Source organism: Anser brachyrhynchus, assembly GCF_964034855.1.
Source record: "Anser brachyrhynchus genome assembly, chromosome: 2".
NCBI classification, from domain to species: Eukaryota; Metazoa; Chordata; class Aves; order Anseriformes; family Anatidae; genus Anser; species Anser brachyrhynchus.
This window is the reverse complement of record NC_137695.1, coordinates 62,297,191-62,316,727: the sequence shown is the minus strand read 5'-3', so window position 1 is coordinate 62,316,727 and position 19,537 is coordinate 62,297,191. Positions and strand designations below refer to the sequence as shown.

Sequence of the window (19,537 nt, the reverse complement as noted above, 5' to 3'; positions counted from 1 at the left end):
TTGCAGTTCTGACAACAGGCAGGCAGATGCCAGTTGTTTATAAGGGCCTGTTAAGGAAGCATCAGGGAACACCGCATTGTGGCTGTTTTTGCTGTTACTGCTTGCAACAGCTTGATAGATGTATTGAGATTGACTTGAAAGACCTTCTGGCTTCATCAGCATACCAACCAGTTTAATGACTAACATTAATAGGACATTATTAATGCTGCAAATTCAAACTGTTCAATGCTAGGAAATAACAGAAGTAAGTTTGCCTGTACCACACTGGTTCAGCCTTCTGCACGTTTCTAAATTCCAGAGTACCTACAAACCTTTTCTATGGACCTATTGCTCTGCGATTAGGATTAAGAAGCTCTGATAATGGGTAAACAATTTGCTTCTCCTTCATTGCTCACTGTCTGGCCTCAGGCTTTATTTGCTGCGTACTGTTCTGGAGAGAGAAAAAAATGTTTGTTTTTTTTTTTTATGGGATTTCCTATGGTGTTCAGCTCTGTAATGCATGGACACTAAGCAAGCATTAAGTTCAGTTTTCAGAAAGCTGACAGACTGGTGCTGCCTTAATAACAAATAGGGAACAGAGGCAGGGGATTCTGGGCTTCCAGAAATTTTGGTGCCACTTCTCACTGATCTGAGGTAACACTTTAAGTGCATGGTGCTTCTCTATGACAATACAGCCTAGCTGAAAAGACGCAGTTTATTGCGTGAGTTTCCCTAGCAGAATTTCTAGTTTGCTTAGAAAACATAGCCAAAGGGAAGCTTCCCTTCCAGTTACAGAGTGTGAAGTTTTATCTGGACAACTTTGTTTTCTTTCTGAAACATTTCACAGTTTTTCATATTTTAAGGAGACTATCAGATAAAGAGTGAGCTAATTAGCCAAATAGCTGTACTATTACTGCATAACAAATAAAGACCCGGGTGTGAGGAACATGAAGCTCAGGCTGGCTCACAGTCTGTTTCTCCAAATCTTTTATCTCAGAAAGAAAAGTTCTTGATAATTATGACAAGAGCAATTAAACAGTCAAGTTTTAACTCCATCATAAGGGGCATATGGGGAAAAACAATTTAACCTAAATTTTATAGCATAATCCTTTCAAATACAATCCTTGAGGTATGTAACCAGGGTTTGATTAGAGATGTAACAAAATGGCCTTACTTCTGGGGTGTTTGTTTTAAAGCATAAATATCACGTGTAGTTTTCAACCAAGTAGTGCAGGAAGCTGGTAATGATCTATATATTAACGTTGTATGGGAGAAACAGCAACCTGGAAATGTTGCTATTTGTTAAATTTAAGACTTAAAGGAGAAGAAATTTCAGTAACGCTTGTGTTCTTCCTGAGTCAGATCCACCTCTCTTGCTGTTTCAAATATTCATCTGGTGTACCACGCAGCCTGCACTGGGAGACATCAGCTTTCTTCTCCAGTGGCATCTCTGGCCAGTACCTGTCTCCGCAGAAGCAGTCTGTTGCTGAACGTGGGGGCTCGGAGTACATCTTACTACTGGCTGACAACATAGGAGTGCTTAGGAGCAATGTCTCCTCATGCTTTGTCCCTAACCCACATGCTACATGCAGTCCAGTCTTTACTGCCCTGAACAGCTCAGCTATATAACCAGAAGAAAGCAAGAGGCTCACAGAATAATCTGCTTAAGACAGGAAAACAAAACATTCAGCTTGGCCTAGAAAGCATTTTAACATGAATAAAGCACTTTAACCACACAGATGGGATGCTAGGATCATTATCCTATATTAGAATAACTCAAGAGCAATATCCTTTTGCTGGCTTCACCTAGCTGATTATCTAGGGATATAACACATGGAACAACCCAAAATTTTGCTCTTTCCCTATCACAGAGGTTGTAACTGGACTGCAAGAGAACCTCACATTTCCCAGGCCACAAAAGGTAGATTATCACTAAGAAAATAGCTTGTCAGTACTAGAACAGGTTGTACCAAGCCAGTCTTTGACTGCATGCATCTTAGCATTTAGAAAGATTGTCTTCCCTTGATGTTTGATGGGCGTAATGTTCTCAGGATACGAAGATAGGACCAGCACCAGCTGGAGCACAAGACCAGAGTATTTTAGGTATGATCCTGAAGAAGACCACTTACGAGACCCAAACACTGCTCAAAGACAGCTGCTGTTTGTCCCCACTCCTCCTGAGACTTTTTTTTTAAATAAGATTTCTTAAATATTGTTTACTTTGACCTCAAAGTGTCGTTTTCAACTTGGTTAACTGCCAAATCTAAGACTTAAGAAAAAGGAAAAGAGAATGTCTTATGAAAAAAATAAAAGGGAGCAAAATAGGCTGCCTGGCTCTGGATAAAACACAGTGACAGGTTAGAGGCTTGCCTCTGGGAAGAGTCTTCATGCTGACATACCAACACAGGACATTGCTCCTTGTTGTGCTCCCCCTTCCTGAATGCCAGTGACCAGAAACAAACACTGTACATGAAGTGGAACAAGGAAGGGCACTGAACCATCTTCAGCTTCAATTCAACTAGCAGTTTTAAAATCGAATCACAAATGTATTTTTCCCCTACAAATCTCGCATAGCTGGTATGTGGTGACTTAGTCATCAGCTGATACAACCTGAACCTCCTCTGCCTCATTCATGTCCAAACAAAAAGCTTCAACCTCAGAGGAAAAAATTTTCTGCTTCCCTCAGCCTGACCTGGAAGTTCCTATAAAACACATTATCCTGGTTTTCTTTTTCCCATCCTTAGGGTTATTCATTTCTTCCCCAAAGACAGAACAACCCTCCTCTGAACTGAGGTCACCCCCCACCCGGAGTCATCAGCACACTGCTTTGACCTGCTCCCACTGCTCATCCCCACCCACAACTGGTTGCAAGCCTGATACCTCAAGCAAGCCCTCAAGTAATCATCCCCAGCCCATTGGTTCCCCTTCAACACCGTCTGCTACCAAGCTCTTATCTATTTGACAACTCTTCTACCAAATTATGACTATCAGCAAAAGCAAACAAATATAAAAGTATAGGCCACTTGTGCTGTAATTTGCACTCACCAGTGCTCTCACAGGAAAGGTGTGAATTCAACCATCCTAACACCCATTTATTGCCTGTCAGATCTCTGTTTTTTAAGAATACGAGCTACTACTAGATAGTGCATCTTCAGTGTCAGCATGAAGCTGCACTAGAACAGTACTCAACTTGTAGAATTTAGCAAAATGATGTCATGGATACAACTTTTTTTTTTTTGTAATAAAATCATACCAGACAGTCAAGAGAAAGTTATATTAATTCCTGCACTGATGGTGAGTTGGGTACTGCTCTGAATACTGTTGGTTATCCGTGCCAGAAATGACCTAATCCTGTTAAACAGTCTTCTGATTCACTGTTATTTTTGAATGGATTAAAATCACTAATAAAAAGCACTGAAAATATTTTTGTTGCAGAATTGTTAGGATAAACTGTATAATTTTTGGCAGAAAAACAAAACAGAACAAAACATCAGACTTGCTAGATATTACATCTAAGAACAGATTACTTCTCTCTTTCCTCAGTTATATTCAAATTAAAGCTTTTGTTGTTGTTTAGATGATAAAATGTCTCCCCTGCAAATCCTGGCTGCTAGCACATATGCTTTGGAACAGAGAAGAAAATGTCCTGGAAGCCTTGATGACATGTTGGCAGAACACCCCTGTTTTGAAGATATTGAGAATTTCTTTTACTTGTTAGGTTTTTTCATCCTGCTGCACGTTTTCCAATGGGTAAAAAGGAAAAGTGTCAAGAGCAAGTACTGAGAAACCCTGCACTTGTTGCTGGAGAACATGCTCTTGGTTGTTTCTGCTTTTCCTGTTCTGTAACACCTGTCTGTCTGAGAAACACCAAACCTGACACCACAGGGCACCACCTATCCTCACCTGAGAGGTCCTACAAGTGCACTAAGGAAGGCTAGTTACACTGTCTACTTCATGCTGTGTTAAATCCCCAAAATTAGATACTTTAAGTCTACCCAGTACAGACTCTCCAGTATATAGACTTCACAACTAGTTCTCCCCACTAGTTATTTGGAAATTCAGGGTATCTGACCTGCACATTAAAGGTAGAGGCTTTTATCAGACACTAGGTAAAACAGAGTTTAGTGAAATAATTTAGCTAAATTTGTACATTTTTTTTTTCTATATTCATCATGGACTCTTGTCGTATAGCACATACTTGTATCTCAGCAATTTCAACTTACAAATTAGAATTTTTGGTGAATAGGGACACTTTCCTAAATGAGAGATTAAACGAACATCTGGATGTTTTGTTCCACCCCAACAGGACAATTATATAAACCTGACCTGCATTTTGTGAGCTTCTCACCTTAGGGAGATATCACTGAACACATGTATGTTCACAGCTGGTACCTGCTTCTGTGCACTGAGCTAGCAAACATGGGTAGCACTAACAGCTCTCAGGTCAGGAACCTAAAATAAACGATCACTTCTCTGATGATATTTGGGATGGCCTCCTCAAATTACTGTTCATAATCTCAGTGTAAGCCCTTCAGCTGTACTTCAGTAACTTCCCCCCACTGTGGCTTTCCCTAGGGTTCTGAGAGAATAATTTTTATTTTGATCCTACCCTTTGCTCTCCCTGCCTCACAATCCTCTTAATGCCTTCACTGAAGCTTCAAGGATATGAAGATTAGTAAACTCACTCAATAGCCACCTGAGTATACTGATTTAGTTCCCTTCCACAGCAACAGAGGTCACCAAAGAATGTGGGTCACAGTTACATGCACATACAGAGCAATTAGGAAAGCTTCAGCTCCTGAAAGCTTGGGGATTTTTTCAATACAAATACTGGCCTAGGTTGAGTTTCCCTATGACTGTAAGCAAGCGCAGCTCAAGTAATTTCATCTTGCAGGTCCTTTCTTGTGCAAATAACAGGATGGATTTTCTAATACAATTCCATAGATAACATGCTTACCTCCAAAATGGTGCTTTGCTGGGTATTTTAAAACTGCAGGAACACAAAGAGGATCAGTGGTATTGTAAACAGAGAACTCTTCCTGACGCTACACAATAATTCAAGTAGAAGACATCTGTTATGACTGAAATGGTGACATTTAGAAATCTCAGGACCTCACAGACTGAGGCTGGTGTTTTGGGAGTTTGGTTCTCTTTTTTCTAGCTGGGAATGCCACGGGACTTTTTGTGAGCTCCAAGCATGTGTGTGACCTGGCAAAAAGAAGACCCTATTGCTGACAGCAGCTTTGAAGATGGACTGCAGTGGTCCAGCACAGGTGACCATGTCTTTAAAAGCCATCGAAGATCTAGGAAAAATTCTCATGTACATTTCAGTGAGTTTTGCTCTCAGAACAAAAGTCTCATGAGTTTTATTCAATTTCTTGACGTGGTATATTTAGCTACTTCAAACTTCTGAATCTCATGTTCAGAAGCTCTTGGGTACATTTCTCTACTTGCCAACGCAAATTGGGTGACAAGGAACCACAGAAAAGAATTAATTTATTTCCATCATGAGTTTTGTTTTAAGATGGATTTTATTCCTTCATCATAACAGCTCTGTAGCCCCAGCTTCACAGGTTTCTTCTGCTGTGTTTTCCAAACATTGGTGGAATGCAATCAACAATGTGAATAATGTGAAGGGCAATCCAGTGATAAATTAGCAGCAATGGCAACTATCATGTGAAAGTTATTCTAAGTCAGTACCTGCTAGGAAAAGTATTATAGAGAAGGAAATACAGATTCAGTAGGGACTTGCTCACCTAGATGTTAGCCTTACGATGTTTATTTAGTCTCCTGAATATAATGATTGAAAAATATTGGATATCCAATCAAATTACATGATGGAATAAAAATACCATGTGTTCTGCAAGGGTCTGTTTTGAAAGGCATCACAGGGCCTAAACGTTTTCCTTCACTTTTGAGCATTGGGATATTATCCCAACAAACTAAGCCAGCAAACGTGAGGTGTCATACATAAATTCTGTAGCTCCACAAACTGCTGTTTCATTGGCAAAGAGCACTGTCCATGCCAGCGCTCACATGAGCAAGCAAAACTGCATACCCCAAGTATACTGACACACACGCAACCAAACACACACAAAAAGATTTGGGGAACCAGGGTGGCTGGTCTTGTAATTTTGATAATGAATCTATCCTTTAATTCATTATCAAAAAATAAGCTTGAAAGGTGATGGGGAACCTCTTTTTTCTCTAGTTCTCTTCATGAAACAACAAAATTATTTGGCATCAGAGAGAGATTTTCTGTCCTATTCCATGATCTCATTAGTAAATGCTGTAGGCACACCCCACCCCCAAGCCCAGCAAGCCTGGCTTCAAACATCTTGGATTTGCTGCTTATTTTGTGAAAACAACTATTTCTATGTAATTAATTAGAGCATCCCTCCTCTTCCTTCCCCACCCTTGACAGAATCTATTTATAGACCATGAGATCACCAATCCCAACCAACACAGCAAATCTTTGAGGAAGGAAGGAGAGAAAAACAAAAGCTTTTCTATTTGCTGGATATTTTCAGCATTCTTATTTTTCTTTCTTTCTCTCATAACATTTATCTTAACCAGAGAAAAGCTAGCATAGCAGATTTTTAAAGCACATCATCTCAGAAACCTAAGCAGCACCAGAAATTGGTCACTCAGCTCATGTAGGTGATTAAGTCCCCAAACACGTTTTTGAACAGGTCAATTAAAAACAGTTGTAGTTTTGCAGCTCCTACCTTTTAAGGGACCTGTAGGGCAGGTGGTGAAGTTGTAAGGAGAAAGGGAGGTTTGGTGCCACTCCAAGAATTTTCATCTCCTTTGCCAGCACACAAATTCACATTTTCAACAGACCAACTGGACTTGCATCAGCTTCCAGTGTACTACACAAGCTAAACCCTTCTCTCTCTCTCTTTTTTTTTTTTTTTTTAAACTTCGGATGAGTACTGTTGATCTTAGTTAATCAACAAAAAGGAAAAAAACAAGCCAGGGAACATCACCAAGATCCTCTGTCCCCCTACAGCTAGTAGGTCAGTTGTCCCTCATTCATTGTGAGGTTGACTACATTTCAGCCATGCTGCTCCTAACCTCTTTTTGTATGTGTTAATGTACAGCTATATTTACTCCAGTAGCAGAGTGGGAACAGCTTAAAGGTCAGGCTTCAACCTGCCCACTCAACAATGTTCATCCCGTGGAGCATCCTTGGACATGAGCTGGATGTTATTAGTAATATAAGGAATGCCATTTAAATTTGGGCACAATGGGACATATGACTAAGTCATGTAGAGATTGTTATCTAGGATAAACTGACAAAAAGCCCCCAACGTATAGGATATCATGCCCCAACCACTTACAGCAGTGGGTGACCAGTGCCCACAGAGGAATCATCCAGGTGAACTGGAGACACTGGACTTTCCCTGGGATCTCTTTACTATATCTCAAAAAAGCTTGGAATAGAGATGAGAGCCTTATTCTTGCTTTTATACTCTTTCACAGACAGTGGTATGAAAGCAGTCACGGCAGAAAATACTTCTCACCAGAGCAAATATGTATTTTTTGGAACATAGTTGTTAATGACAAGTGCGCATTTCTGAGGCCACCTCCCCTGCCCCCCCTCCCAGCAGAAATTATCATCTTAGAAGTGACATCATTGCTGACATCACCAATTCAGGAACACGTGCTGGGGTTCTGGCCCGTGTAGCTACATACACACTCCGGGGAACATGCATTACCTCAGACTTGGCACTCGCACCTCTTTTCTCAGCACAGGGTCTGCCGGTCCAGTCGGGATAATCTCAGGCTCCTGAAAACCTCTCTAAGTCCTGAACACAACCCAAAACAAATGTTTTCCCAGGGCCAGAAAGTTCAAGCTGCCTTTCCTCCCTATCTCCACATGGCTCTAACACTTCCTAGTTCCTGCTGGGAGGGCAACCACCTGAGCTGAAAAGGTGTTAGGGAGACAGACTTGCAGGGGCCAGCAGCTACCTTGACTGGAGGCACTAGAAATGTCGAGAGGAAACCTCCTGTCGTGCAATTTCACAGGCATTTTGCTGATTTGAGGCTTTGGAGGACCATGTAGGGGTTTGAGAGCTTACCCCAGCCACTTCCTGCAAAAGCTCCTTGCTTTTAATACTCAGCTCAGGGGGCTTTGGGTGCAACATGTCTGCTCAGCAGAAGAAAGATCCTGGAAATGTTGGAGTAAGATCAGTATCAGTCCCAGTGGCAGCTCATTCATTCTCGACCAAAAAAAGGAAGAGTGTTCTTTTTACAGGAAGGATTTAGATGTCCTTCATGGTATATAAGAAAAAAAAAAACACACAAAACAAAACATCTTAAGCAGGTCCTGGCAGGGAGCACGGCTTGCATTTGGACTCCCTTTTATTTTCTCCATCTTGCAAATCAATCTTTTCTTTTGTCCTTCCTTCCTTTAAAGGATGATAAGCAATGACAAGGTAGTTCTAACAAGACAACTTCATTTAATGCTGTATTGTCATTAGCCGTTCCTCAAAAGCAGCCTTTTTGGTTCATTGTGTCACTTCCCCCCCTTTAGAGAAAAAAGAAAGCAGAGATAACAGGGCTGCCTGCCTGTAGGAAGGGACAGTTAATGACACTCCACAATTAAAAGCTGCTAAAAATGCAAAGTGGTGAAGCATCAAGCCTGGAACACAAGACAGTTTTGTGAGCTTAATTTATGTACTAAATAACGTAATTCATGTCCATTGTGACCAAGAAATTAATATCTAAGCCTGTGTGAACTCAAGTTTAATAAAAACAAACAAAACTCATTCTGGTGATCCAGTTTTCACCTGTCCTTTGTAATCCTCACTAAAGAATCAGGCTTGTAACTTCTATTAAGACACAAATGCCTTTCACATAACGAGTGCTTTTTATAGTGGAACATGTAATTATTGCTTGAAATAGAAAGAGAAACGATTCATTGCTTGGAACTTGCTAGCTAAAACAATAAACAGGCCCCTCTGCTAGGGGCATGCAGCATGCAGCACTGCAAAAGTATGTACAGGCAGTGGGGAAAAAGGGCTGAGAAAAAAGCTAACATCAAACCTCATTTGAGGCTTTCTGTTAATGGCTTTGCTCACGCTATTTTCCAGCTGAGGGAGACAGACATATACAGTGGTTTCAAACTGGGATTAACCCATTGGCTCCACTCATATGACCATGAACTAATTATTTTTTATTTCCTCTGACATATGCAGTTAGAATGAGAAATGGCAGAAAGGCATGTCATAATTGTATCAAAGCTAGTAAGATGCTACACCGTGCGTGCCAGATAGCTCCATATATAAAATGATCAGACCCTGCACATATTTCCAAAATATTTGCTGCTCCTATAGCTATACTCCTCGCCCTATAAATATATAGGAACATATTTATGGCTGTATTAAGAAAAAAAAAATCTCAAGAGTAATTTCAGAAGGGTAATAATAAAGCTAAGCGTTCTTTTTCCTCCTAAACTGACACAAAAAAAGAATCTTTCTTTCCAAAGAACTGACACAACTGGAAACACCAATCATTCAACCTGAAGAAGTTGTCTACAGAAACTGTCCTGAGTTCTTCCCAACCAAAACATCCTCTGTGCACCTGAAATCCCATGAATGCCACCAATGAACACATTTAAAGAGATAAGGGGACAGGAAGTGGCAAGGGGGACCTCTCTTCTCTTTGTGTAAGAACTGCTAGACTATTCTGCCTTAGCTTGCAGAAGGATTGTCCCTAGAAGGATTATGTCCCGTTATATCCCTAGAAGGATTGGGGACATAAAGGGTGCCTTTGTTGACCTAGTGTTGTTAGAAGTATTTATACTTCAACCTATTCATATTGTACCATTTTTTGAACAAATTCAAGTATCTTTCACACACACACACATTGCCCCATTCATTAACAAGGCACAAAGTGAAATAAAAAGTTAACTGTGTCTTTGCAGCCAAGCAAAAGAAACTATTTCCTAGAACCAAAACCAATAACACACACATACACACCACAAATGACCCTAACACAGCCACTTTACCACAGGTATTTTGTGCCCCACAGGTTATTACCATCAGTAGATATAATCACTGAGGAGCCAAATATGTGCAATGTGCAAGTTACATGTACATTTGCAGAGACTTTTCAGTAGATTTTTATAAATGCCATTTACTTTTCCATGAGCTTTCCAGCTCAGTATTGGAAAGAAGAGCAACTACCACTTCTAATGTGAACTCTAATCACACAGATCATTTAATGTTCTTATCTTTCAGGGCTATTAAGATAAGCTTCTTAACAGCAGTGCATTCTCATGCATATGAGTGCATGCTCTTCAATACCTCAGACAAAAGTCAGAGACAGGGAAGCTGTTCAGAGGAGAAAAGGGTCTGCGGTGAGCTGTCCTTCATCCTGACTACACATGTAGATGTACGTACATATATGTGCACACATCTCACTACTAAATCATGGTTGCATGTTAAGAGGAGAGTTGTTTTTCATTATTACAGATAACCCATGGGCTGTAACATTATTCTATAGTAATGAACGGAAGTTCAAAACATGTTTCTCAAAATTAAAAGCAGAAAAAAAATCAGGTGGCAGAAACCAAAGAATCAACATTAATTTCCTAGTGATATTTCTGAAAGCACAGATAATATATGCTCACGTGTAAGACAACCTCCTATATGTAAGCTGTGAATTATTCTGAATATTAGCATATTCCCCTGCAATACAGCTATTCCCTCATAGTGTTATTAATGAAAAGCTTAAATTCAGAACAAGGTCAGGAAAGAAATTCAAATGTCATCACCTCCACATAGTTTAATGGAAAAACAAATGGAAAAGCTCACTACTAAAAAAAAAGTTAAAACAGACTATGATGAAGCAAAAAAAAAAAAAATCAAGCTTTTTTCACCTTCTTCCCCAGCGGTAATTCTCAAGGGTAAAGAATACTATTAATGGAATAACAATAATAATGAGTTTGGCACTGTATATTTTCCTGGAATTAATAAACCTCAGCTCAGCCTACAGTCACCAACAGCCAAAGGCAAACCAGAAAACCCAGGAAATGCTTTTTGAAAGCACACATAGGGCTTTTGGACATTCAGAAACACAAACACGAGGCACATCAGGACTTTTTCCACAGAAGGAAACGGTAACATGATAAACACTAATCTAGGGACACCAATGAAATGCAAAGGTAAAATTCATTACCTCCTGCACTGGGATATTGAAAAAGTTGCGAGTTGTATATTTTTTTTTTGTTGGTTGGTTAGTTTGTTGCTGGTGGGGTGGGTTTTTTTGTTTGTTTGTTTTTAATTAACAGAGGCTTAGTTCCTTTGTAAGGCTTTACTTGAAGAGATGCTGCCCTACTATTCAGAGCAGCTGGTCATCGCACTCCTCCTCTCTCCTCTTCACCTTGCCACATGGAAATCCCTGCCCTGCTCTCCTGCAGATGGTTACAGCCAAGAGTCGAGCGCAGGCTTTCTGGACTCCTCCCAAATGCAGGCTGCAAAAGCACTGTGGCCTGGGAACTCGCCTGGCTCTGCGTCCCCCCACAGCCTTGCCCAGCTGGGAATCTTCTGGGACAGCCCAGAGAGGGGGTCCCCTGCTCACCCCAAACGCCCAGCACCCCACGGACCTTACAGTGAAGCCAGCTGGGATGTTTCTCCCTCCTCTCCTCTTCCTCACTCAATGCCTTTGGCTTCAATGAAAGGCCATAGGAAGCTCAAGCTCTTAAATAAAAATAAAAATAAAAAGCACCCCAAACCACCAGATTTTGGGCCCTAAGGCCTCCTCCAGAGGGGAGGGGAACATGCCTGCATTTGCTAATAGGAATTTAGACTGATCCCGGCTGAACCCAAGGCTGAGCCTGTGGCAGTCGGCTGCGCAGGGAGGGACATGCTGAGAGGAGGGAGCCTGCCTTGCCTAATTCTCTAGAAGAAAGCAAGGCCTTTCTGAGGGCTTTCTTGCTGTGTGTTTCGGGCAAAGAGGAAAGAATGAGCAGGAAATTCAAGGAAAGGAGGAAGAGAGGGAGGGGAAACAGAAAGAAGGGAAGAAAGAAACAAAAAAGTCAGGACTTTCCTTTCACACCAGAAGCAACCAAGAAGTTTACAGGAGAGTCAGAAAATCCCATGGCACTATTACCAAGCCAAAGGAAAGCTCCTGTTTACTCACACCACCCCTCCTTGGATTTTCAGCTTAAAACTCTTCACACCTTTACTAATCCTTCTGACTGTGGGTAAAATACTGTGAAGCTGATTGGTTTTGTCTATTTGTTTGGCTAATTTGTTTGTTTGCAAGTCTTTCTACAAATAAAACTGCAGTTAACTTCAGAGAGGCTATGCCCCAAGTATAACTGCAGAATCATGCCTTGTGCTTAATGAGAATAATTAGAGGGTTTCATTTTTACCTATAGATCCTATTGAAATCAGGGGAGAAATCTGAACAACAAGATGAAAGAGAGCAATTACCACGGCTTCCTGCCACAGGACTCAGCAACTTAGCCATACAGATATTTACACAGTTCTGGTGGGCATTCGGCTCAGAGTGTCGGTTATCTCCAGGCACCATCTTGATCCGCCTGTCTTAGAAGCGATGAAAGGAAACTCCTACAAGAACAGAACTGACCTCCTGTACCGGAAAGTCAATCAACTTGAAACTTCGAGTTACAACAAAAACAACAACCCCCAAACCCTCATGCTGTAATTACAGCCACTAAAACCTGTGGAAATCAATCCTTATGTAAATCTTTTGCAGAGGTCTTCTACGTTTGGACAATTGTAAGCCCCATCCTTAAGAACACAGGAGACAAATTCTGCTCCATAGATTTATTGCCACAAATGTCTGCAAGTCCCTCTGCACTGAATTTAACACCAAATGATGAGAAAGAAGAGACACTGTGACACAAGAAAGACAGTGATGATCTTTCCTGTAGGGAGAGAGTAGCCTGTAAATAAACACGACCAAGACTGAGTGTATGGAGCTTACTGTATACAGGGCTCTACCCTTTGCAAAGGGTTCTTCCCTTTCTCCCAGCAATGCAATTTATCAAGATAATCATCTAAACAGCAGTAGCCAGATCTCAGCAACTGAGGCAGACAAAGTCCTTTTTTGAAGACCTCTCTAATGGCCAGCAAAGATTTGACCACAGCAGTGGCTCCTGTCTCTGCAGAGTTCCCAAAGATGCATGGGGTGAAGCAGCTCATCCGGTGAAGAATGGGCCACATGGGGCCACCACCTCCAGCTCTGGGAGCCCTTCTCCACACCTTTGAGAAAGTCTCATCAATTCATTGCTTCAGATTTCCTTTTCCCTTTCTCATCCGGAGGGAAACCAGGACTTCCACTCATGCCTGGCCATGGTGAAGCCCCACCTTGGGTGGTACAGCAGCTGGTGGGTACTCATTCACCATCAATGGGCTTTGCTACAGCACAGGCTGCCTTACAGCTTCCACAAAAAGAGTACATCTCAAATGTACTCATCCACACAGCTGTTATTCCTTTAGAAACTCATTCTTCTTGCAGGCCCAAGGGAAGAACAGGGCTAGGCAGTCAAACAAAACCTCCCTTAATAATCTGAGCCACACGGAGCATCCCAGGCTACTCCCTAAAACCATTATTTGTATATATACATAAACAGTCTAAGAGGCATGAAAAGCTACTTCCAGGACAAACACTTTCCTCATCACATAACCCAGAGCACAGCCCAAGCAGATCAGCATAAAGCTTCTCAATATATCTGGTCCTTCTGTATGTTATTCCAGCACCATCAAGTCCTTCGAAACAAATGTTTGTTAACAGCTTACTAATCACAGGCTGCTGTAAAGCCTCACAAAAATTAACACCACATTTTTGTACTGTAAAATAAGTTTTTACTCTAACATCACCCAAAAGAAACAAGTACATCATCAAAAGCCTTGTCTGTTTCAATCTGAAGTTTCTACTGCTTCCTATAGAAATGCTTTGGGTGATCTCCCACAGCAAGTCATTGTTTCCCTACAAGTAGCTTAAGACTGCAAAAACCTCAGATTTCTAAAGCTAGCTGGAGTTGGCTGTATCCAGTTTTGCAAGGTCTGAGTCACATCATCATCTTACACATTACCACCCTTCAATCAGTTTTCTAAGTATGAAGCTGCTCCTAAAAATGGGATTTAACAAGCTTGCATAGGCTCTTCCACCGCTAAGCAGAAAAAGATCTAAATTCCTGAAAAATCATGGCTTCTGAATCATTTATTCCAACAGGGAGTTTTCCAACAGACCTTGAGGATTCTGCATTCTATTTGTTGATGGGGGAAAAAAATAACAGACTTCATTCAGACATAAACAGTAAGAGGAAAATTTACAAGACTTCTATCAGTACTAATTATACAACTAAATCCAGTCTCCAATTCCCATTCCCTGTCAGTGGGAATGATATTTGAATCCCAAAAAGAAAATCTGGATCAAATGTTTAGCCTTCAATTCCTACCTGCTAAGAGTAGGTGGATATTAAGTGGCTCTAACAACTTCTGGCCTGAAAAAAAATTGTTGCTCCTTACTTATCCCTTGGGAAGTATAAAACTTAAGGTTTTCATTGAGCATTCACAGAAAAAGACTAAAATAAACAATGAAGTCAGATAGCTTGAACTACATGTATTTTTTCTTCCCAATCAAGAAATTAGACAATTTAACTCCAAGGATGCAAAACAGTTTTGTGCACTTTGGAACACCAGTTAAGCATTAGATTCACAAGAAAGGAGAAGCAGCAGGTGGCAGTGACTGCCACACTACTTATTCCTGAATCCTGGCTATAAAAGTTCTCTTGGCAGAAGGGTTCAAATCCCCTCACATAAGTGATATATTGCTTGGGAGGTCTTCCAGATGTGCTCATGTCAGTGCAGGGGTCACAGGTTCCACGCTACTTGGCACCACTCGCTCTGACACACTGGCAGAGCAGATGACAGGAGCAACTCCAACCTACTCCACGCAATGTCAGCTGGATTAACTCAAGCCTCTAATTTAAAAGGTTTCTGCTAACCAGCTGGAGGTGAACCGAGAGCAATCACAGTAAGTTCTCTACCAGTCACTCCAAAGGGGCAAAGACTACTGGAAAAAAAAAGACATCGGGAATACCCATGACCTACAGTTTCTTCCACTGGCACAGATGGATCCAAAAGGAGGTACGTGTCCTAGGGTTTTGTGCTCTATCAGTATCCTGTCCCTGCCAGCCCTAAGACTCTTAGAAAGCATGAGCAGCATGGGAAACCAGAGTAAGAGAATTTCCAAATTGGAAAAAATTAAAACTCTGTGTGTGCAGCTCTTCTGGGCTCTCTTAGTCAGGAGACGTCAGCAAGCTCTCAGGGAGTGGGGGAGTGAGGGGTTGGGGGTGTGTTGTATCCAAAGTGCACGACCTGACCTGCCTGCTAACCCAGAGAAGGCACTGCATTACTTATCTGAAGAAAAATCCCAGGGTCCATAAACAGTGTGACTCAAGATATCAGCATATTCATAATGAGCACCAAGGGTTCAGATAGCCATTCCTTGTATTTCCTTCATGTGTAAGTCCTAGGAAACGAAAACCTTGTTGCTCACTCTGTCCTGGCCCAGCCCTGCAAACTTCACTCAGCTGTTGCTTGCAAAAGTTGCTGCGAAAAGCAGGAGGAATGCTATACACAGCTGGCTCTGGATGCTGGGAGCTTGCCTGAAATAAAGAAATAATCCACAGCTGGAAATGACAGTCAGCAGTGGGATTTCCTGACCTCTGCTCTCCGTAACCCATGCTGAAATGGGCTTAGCTGTTAGACTCCCTCCAGTCCTTGCAGAGCACTTCAAGAGCAGCCAGAGATTAATGCTATAGATATTGGGTTATTGTTGGGTTTTATTATTACTATGTTACATATGCTGTTTTTATGCCATTAATATAAAATCTCCTGACCAGATTTAATAAAGATACGGTCCTGCGTACACCTACCCCCCAACATCAGCTCCTTGATCGTGTACTTCCAGCGCTCTTCCTGCATTTACCTGGTGCTCATCTGACCCCTTGCAACCTGGCTCGCCTCACTGAACCCACAAAATACTAAACCAACCAAAAGGAGTGAGAAAGGCTGGATGCCATGGCCAGGCACAGACAAAGAACAGGATTTTCCCCATCAGTGGTGGCTGTTGTACCAGCCTACTTGGGAAGTCTCTGAAAACTGTTAACTGCCACTTCCAGCAAGCTTATAGTACTTTTTCTGTAACTGTACTAACAATACCCTTCTGCTCTAAACAGCAGCTAATGAATGGTTACCGAAGTGCCTATTTCTGACAAGCATTTTCAGCAAAACTTCACAAGTCAGCAGGCAATTCCAATAGATGAAAAATGATGTAGAAATTAGCAGTAAGAGCCTTTTATTCTTTTCCAGACTCCTTAGCACACAGGCAGCACTCTGTGTTCTATAGGAAAGTGGTATTAACACCTCTGTTAAGTGGATTTTTCAGGCTCTGAAATAGCTTTCTTGAAATTGAATTAAGATTATAGGACAATAAATTTTAATATTAAAAAAAATAGATCTACTATTTAGGGAAGAGGTGACCAATCTCTGTCAACACAGTAAAAGTGAAATCTATGTGAACATGTGAGGTGTCTTTTTTTAAAAAAAAAAAGATTAAATCTCTTCATATTTCAAAAGGGACATTTTTCCTAGTGGACAACTTTTGAAATTCATTACAGTGCAATGCTCCCATGCACCTGTAAAACCACCAGTTCTCACTGAATCAGAACTTGAAACTTTTCACAGGCTTTACATCAATGGCCACGCTTTGTCAACCTCCTGAGAAGAAAACCAGCCTTTGCCCAGCCTTGAATGGACTTTGCCATTCTGGCTTTTTTTGTTTGTTTGTTTTTCTAACTAAACAATGTAAGTTATAATTGGCTTCTAAAAAATCTCAGTTTAATTCTACCAAAGTTAGGAAGAATTGAAAAATAAGGTTTATAATCCAAGTGCTGCCACTCCATATGAAACCATACGGTTAACGAAACCATAATGAAAGGAAAATAATATGCACAGTAAGCTACTAGAGATGAAACCCACAACAAATTCAGGAATATCACCAGTTAAGAAATTTACTGTTTTGTAGCTATACGTTCACTTCCACACAAGAGTCTCCCTGTATGTAAAAAGGGTGAAGGGATGATTTGAGCGTAGGACAGTGACACTTCTGTGAAAACAGTCCCTTGGAAGGGCAGCAGTGATGACAGAGTTAAAAACACTGCACGGAGGGTAGGCAGAGATGAGAAGTCTGTTGCCTGAAGCCGATGCCACATACTGTGCCTCTCAAGAAGGAAGAGGGCTGTCTGTCAGAAGCTGGAAAGAAAATGCTGGGCTTCGTCCACAAAGCCAGGGAGGACTGGCAGCAGCACAACAGGAAAATTAGACAGTGGAATAAATGGAGTCGTTTAAACATCAGTCAGCAAATGCTTTTTCACCTCCCAGAGAAGCGGCAAAGCCCTGCCAGGTGCTCTATCCACTGCAGCTCATGAAATCTCAGTCTCCACAAAAGGAAGAGCTATCTCCATAATGCACTTCAGGGAGTGCTACTGGTAATCCCTACTGAGCTTGGCCATACCGTTCTTTTCAAACACAAACTGTGGCATTTTGTCACGGTAACTCTGTTGAGAAAACAGCATTACATTTTTTGCAGTGTCAGCTCTCAATGTAACCAAACTACAGCAAGAAATAACCAGACTGAATCTGCCTGGAATTCTACTGGAGACACAGGGAAAACAAACAGGAGATTTCACAGCATCCTGAAAGGACTACAGAAATCGATTTAAAAGCTCACCATGCAGTCACTGTTCTGAGGTCCACCTTGCAGAAAAAGTTTCAAGCAACCACGTGGAAGAGACCCTTCTTTTCCACTTTACCGTCATTCATTAAAAGGCAGTTGCAGCAAGAAGCTTCCCATAAGCAGCAGCTCTTTTGATTCCAAAATTGCTCCACTACGGGAAATCTTATGAGTTGTCATTTTTACTCCAGCTTTATGTTCTGGATTTTTGCCTGGGCAACGTTCAACCAGGAATAAAATCTATTTAAAGTACATGCACAGTACATATTTTGCATAGATGTCAAGGGATGGGAGTAGGTTATGAAACAGAGTCCATGATATTTTATTTAAAAAAGCATTGTTCAAGGAGCTTAGGGAAAATATAACACTAATTGAGGCTATGAGGTTGTAATCCAGTTTCCCATCTGGATACATGATGAGGCCAACAATCCATTAGCTTGTCCTGTAGCAAAAGCTGATCGAGAGGAAGCAAAGTCGCCCAACACAACCCTGTTTCTTAGTTTTTCAAACCTGTTACTAAATTATCAGAGGAAAAAAAAAAATATCAAATCAAACACACAAACAGTGGAGCAGCAGGAATAACATACCCTGTTACAGCTCTCAAAACCAGAGGAAGAAGGAAGCCTACATGTCTCCTTGATGTACGCTTTTTTTTATTTGTTTTTAAAGAAATGATAGCTTCTATTAGCTGAAGACACATTGAATAGTGAGATAACCCTACAACAATGTCATTTGCTTCCAGAAACTGCTCCTTCTAGGGAGCATTTCACACAGCTGTTTCAAGTCTGCTTTAGACCCAGGCTCAAGGTACAATACCAAGGGAAACAGCACATCATCTTCAGCTTGTTCCCTGACAGTGTTGGCCAAGAAGAACAACGAAGGCAACTGGTGTTCCAGTTAATCCATGTGTGTAAAATATTCAACAAGTAAGTACAGAAGAAGAAAAAAACACACAAAAAAACCAACCTTTTAAAAGAACATACATCAAGCTCTTTTTCTTTTCCAGTGCAGAGCAATGGAAACCCTCTCACTGACTTCAATGGGAGCTGGGCCAGACCCTAAAAGTCTTCACGTAAACTTCCATTAAGGAGAAGTTGTGTATTGGCGTAAGGCATTTCTGCTTTCTTTTTTTTTAAAAAAAAAAACTCATGATAAACTACACACTTGCAGCACATACTCTGAAAAAGAAGCTTATAATAGAAAGAACTTTCTGAGGTTTGTAACTGTATGCAATGTCAGTCTAATGTGAAAATCAACAGAATTAACTTCTAACAGAATTTATCATACTTTGTTATGTAATGAGGCAACCTAAGAGGTTTATAATAGCTAAAATCTATTATAATCTTTCTCTATAAAATATGAAAAATAATGACAAAATATCATTGTTTCAATGGGCCATGTTAATACCATACTTTGAAACATTTGTGCTACTGTTTTTAATATTGCTCTTATGGCTTGAAAAGCATAGCAAAGCTCCAGCAGAGAGACAAACGACTGCAAAAAGCAGGAGCAAATAGTCAGAATGTTATTATGATTGTATTTCCATTTTGCGCAATTTATTTTTATGTTACTCACACTCAGCTTTCATAGCCATCAGTTTGCAAAAAGTTCAATTCAGTGTTTACATTTCAACATTTTACAATTCAAGCTAATGAAAACATCTGAGCATTTCAACCTAAAATGTGAAGAGGCTAAAGCAAGAAAACTTCACCTGAGTTGATGCAGGTGAAATCAAAAGCACTTTTGAACTCTTAGTTCTAATGAAATGCCCTGGCCA

At 40.9% G+C, this 19,537-nt stretch overlaps 1 protein-coding gene across 4 annotated transcripts in view; it reads right to left on the bottom strand.

Moving 5' to 3' along the window:
* ITGA9 (integrin subunit alpha 9) overlaps nucleotides 1-19,537 on the bottom strand; it is a 217,488-nt gene that overhangs the window by 58,773 nt on the left and 139,178 nt on the right. The gene's annotated exons all lie outside the window — the stretch shown is intronic.